Genomic DNA, 4,360 nt, shown 5'->3' on the forward strand with positions numbered 1-4,360 from the left:
TTCAATACCTATTTTAAAAAGTGGGGTTAATCAGAATTAGCTTTGATAATACCTGTAAAAAAATTAATAATGTTTGAAATCTACGGACATAATATAGTTTTGATGTAACTAAAATCTGTCTAATAAGGTAAAAATTTACTTTAAATGTTGATAATGTGAATTTTTGATGTTTACGTACTAAACAATTCGACGTTTAACAGTTCTAGATATAAAATAGTGTTCAGAGGAAACATTTCTTAGTTAATTTCGTTTATTTATTTCATGAACTCTAACAATGGCCGCTTGCTTATAATGGGTAAATTTGACATTCTTAACAATTTGTTATTTAATTGTTATAGATATGAAAAAATTGTGAATTTATTAAAATTTGTTTTCATATTTTTATGGTTAATTGGGGTTAAAAATGGCAGTAGGAGTTGATAGTATGTATTTTTGACACTATTTTGACAGAGATAAAAAAATATTTATCAATCAATATCGTTTATTTTTTCTTCATCAACCTTAACAATGCGTATATTTGACATATTTAATATTTGACAGTCATAGATATGAAATAGTTTTTAGGTAATTAAAATATCTCCATAACTTATCGATTATTTAAGGTAACATTACTTTTTACTTTGACGTTTAACATTTATAGCCTTAAAAAAGAGTTTTGGGAGAGAACATTAAATATTTATCAGTTGGTTTCATTTATTATCCCGCATCAACTCAAACAGTGCGTAAATTTGACATAGTTGACAATTGGATGTTTGACAGTTATGGACCTGAGATAGTTTTGAAGTAATTAAAATGTACATTTTTATCTTTATGATTAATTAAGGTAAAAAATTATTTTGAACATTAATAGTATGTATTTTTGACACTATTTTGACGTTTATGTACTAAATAGATCAACTTTTGACACTAAAACATTAGAGAACATTACAAATGTATCAATTGTATGCGTGTATTTCTCGTCATCGACTCTAACAATGCGTATATACAAAATACATGAAAATTAGTTTGATAAATGTTTAACAGTTGTGGAAATGAAATAGTTTTGAAGTTATTACAATTTATCTTCATATTTTTACGATTCGGTGAGGTAAAAAATCACTGTCATTGTTGATATGTTATATTTTTGACATTATTTTGACGTTTGCTTGCTAATTACTTTGATTTTTGACAATTACAGATATTATACAGCCCTCAGAGGGGGTATTAAACTAATTGCGTTTATTTTCCTTCATCAACTCGTTAACAAAATTTTATATTAATCCTCTTCGGCTCCAATTACGGTAATAAATCGGAGTGGGTGTTGATATTGCGTGTTTTTGACAGAACTTTTACGTTCACGACCTTGACAATTTGACGTTTGACAGTTACTGAGGTAAAATGATTTGGAGATGACGAAAGTTAATGTGCGAAGCCGTTGATTCGCTAGTTGTCGAGTCGTTAATTATCAATGACGGAGGCGTCACGTCTCGGGCGTCGTACGTGTGTGCGTTTGGCCCGTTGACAAACGCCGATCTCCGTGACAATTGCCTAATAGAAAACAATATCGCGAACGCGCCGACCGCGATCCGAGACAAGAAAAAACGCGACGCCCGCGAGAAGATGAAGAGGAAAACGGCAAACGGTACCGGCGTCGATAATTGGTACGTCCGTCCGAAAAACACCGCGACGATGCCATCCAGCGTCCGCGGCAGGACCGACGAAGAAGCGGCGGTTTTCTGCCCGCTTTTCAGTCCAATTCAGTTTTCGTCCTAATAGCAAAGAGCAATGCCTAAGTTATTATCAATTACTGTGACTCAGCCGTTTGCCGGCCCGTCCACAACTCACAGCCATGCATAAAACATCGTCCGTCTCCGTCTATTCCGGCATTCGGATCGATCGTTGAACGGGCCGGGGTCTGGTTAGGTTGGGTCGTTCGTTCTCCCTACTCTAATAAGTTTCTTGCCGCGGCGCTCTCCGTCCGGCCCGCACCGAGGCCGTTCGGTCGTCTCTCTCGCGCCGCTGACGTCACGCGGCCGCGGCGCACTGCTAGGCTACACTGTGCTGCTTTCACGGAAAGCCACGGCACGGTCGACCCTCCAGTCTATTTCTCTCTACAGTCGCCCATGCCGTTAGTGGCGTCGACCGTCTGCCGTCCGCCACGCGTCAGGTCCGCTGTTTTGGTGGCCTGCTTCGCTAGTTACATATAACCGTGGTAGAATGGATAATTTCGAAACTTCAACTCGGCGTTTCGAACGTAATAATGGAAACGAGATAATCGGCGGGGAAAAAATGATGATCTCTGGCCATCGACTGGTACCCGGGGGAAGACGTAGGGTTCGGGAACTCGCATCCCCGCACGGCGAGATGCGGGTTTTTTAAGGGACGCCGCGTGGTCCCTTGCAAAATTTCGGGTTCCGCCAGCGCGGATCGTCGTAGCGTCGACGGGCCGTTTTCCCCTAACGTTATCTGTATTTTTTTTATGGGCTCGCGTTACGTAGCCCGCGTTCTCGTACGAAAATAACTCAGATTAACATGCCGTTGCGAAATCTCCATTCTTTACCGCATAAAATATTTCTTATTTTAATTGTCTCTTGAAAATCGCATCCCATAGTCCGTCCGTACGGATCCCAAAGTCCTTTCCAACATAGATAGAACCGCATGATTTATCCATTATACATTTATTAAGTTATTTTTGATTATAATTAATTAAGTAACTAATCTACAGATTATATAGCCAAGTATACAAACTATTATAACATTGTTTCAGTCTCAATAAGTCCAATTATTCAAAAATAATAAAGCTTCATAGATTAGAACTTGTTGTTATTTGACATCGACAACACCACCGCGTTTGATATTGACAGATGTCACGATTCATGATGCAATTCAATCCTGCTGAGTTAATTTTCATTGTAATTAATTAATCTAACCAACAGATTATATAGCCAACTATATAAACTATTATAACATTATTTGAGTCTCAATAAGTCCAAGTTTATAAAAATTATAAAGCCTAATAGGTTGGGACTTGTTATTCGACATCGACAGCAACACCGCGTTTGACATAGACAGATGTCACTATTGACGGATCGATCAACGTTATAATGAAGTTTATGCTCGAACAACATATTTAAATGTCATTAATAAATCATATTTTCGAAAGAATCCAGTTTTTATCTTTCAAGTTACATAAATAAACTAAACTGTTGAATCACTGATGTCCTGAAAAAGTAACTCCGGGTGTCGATCAACTTTAATGACTAAAAAAACATAATCAATATCTATTAATCAAATATCAGCAGCAAGTATGTTACTAAAATCTGAAAGGTAACTCAATCTTGGTGATTTTACATCTCTAGCGTAGTTTTATTAAAGATCAGTCACGAACATGGGCAATTACAAGATTTAATCAATAAATACAGACATCTAGAGTGAATTTCAACATAAAACCATCTTAAAAACATCTTAATTGTTGATTTTTGTTAAATTCGTCATATATTCATATTATCTTCCAATTTTCTAATGATTTTGATTATTAGTTTAGTTTCATTAAATCTCGGAAGGTCTAGTGAGGTCAAATGTAGAATATTCAGTAGTTCAAAACTGTCAAATAAAAGTCAAATGTCAAAAAAAATATTAAGGTAATGATGCAACCGTAAGGATCAAGTGTCAAATTTCTTTAAAATACTACAGTATCCTTTATTAATAATTATTAATCAAAAAAAATACTGAATGAATAATTAATATTAAATAAAATAATATAACAATATTGCGTTACTAGCACAAGCATCTTAAATTTGAAAACACGTCCTCTATGCGCGCGTCAAAACATCTAGTAGGCTACCCGTATCTGACGTCCAACGTCAACGACATCTGACAATTGGAAAAAACAACCACACAATTTAATAATCCCATATAAAATATTTCATCTGTTCGTGTGTTTAACGGTGTTTTAAAAATACAAAACAAGACAATAATAATTTAATATTAATATTAAACACCGAAAACTTGCTGAAATATCTAGGTAACATTTTAATCGCGTATATAGTAAGCTGACAACCAACGCCAACTATTTTGAACGATAGAACACTAATTATTAGAATGATTTCTGTAGGTTTAATGTTATTAAAATCAGATTTATTTATTGAAAAAGAAATGGTTACAGACTAATTTATCGAAAATATGATAAAAAGATGAAAATGACTTAATAAGAAAAATATTGACTGAGAAATTATGTTAAAAAATATAGGATGACGTCTCTATTGACAATTGGCGATGTGTAAAGTGGCAGTTAACCATAGATAGGCAAAAAACAGACTAAAAGATTCATTTATAGTCAATTTTATAGCGTATGTCATGCCGTATGACACATCCAACGTGC

The 4,360-nt window shown here is 35.0% G+C and overlaps 1 long non-coding RNA gene across 1 annotated transcript; it reads right to left on the reverse strand.

Annotated features, from left to right (window-relative positions):
- Nucleotides 1-463: 463 nt before the first annotated feature.
- Nucleotides 464-2,041, reverse strand: LOC143201779 (uncharacterized). The gene is made up of 2 exons (XR_013006995.1): nt 1,825-2,041; nt 464-767 (listed from the first exon to the last, which is right to left on the reverse strand). It is a non-coding gene; the product is annotated as an uncharacterized LOC143201779 (long non-coding RNA).
- Nucleotides 2,042-4,360: the final 2,319 nt, after the last annotated feature.

Source organism: Rhynchophorus ferrugineus, unplaced genomic scaffold (assembly GCF_030347505.1).
Source record: "Rhynchophorus ferrugineus isolate W39M unplaced genomic scaffold, kcgeb_rfMv2 rfM8, whole genome shotgun sequence".
In the NCBI taxonomy this organism is placed as follows: Eukaryota; Metazoa; Arthropoda; class Insecta; order Coleoptera; family Curculionidae; genus Rhynchophorus; species Rhynchophorus ferrugineus.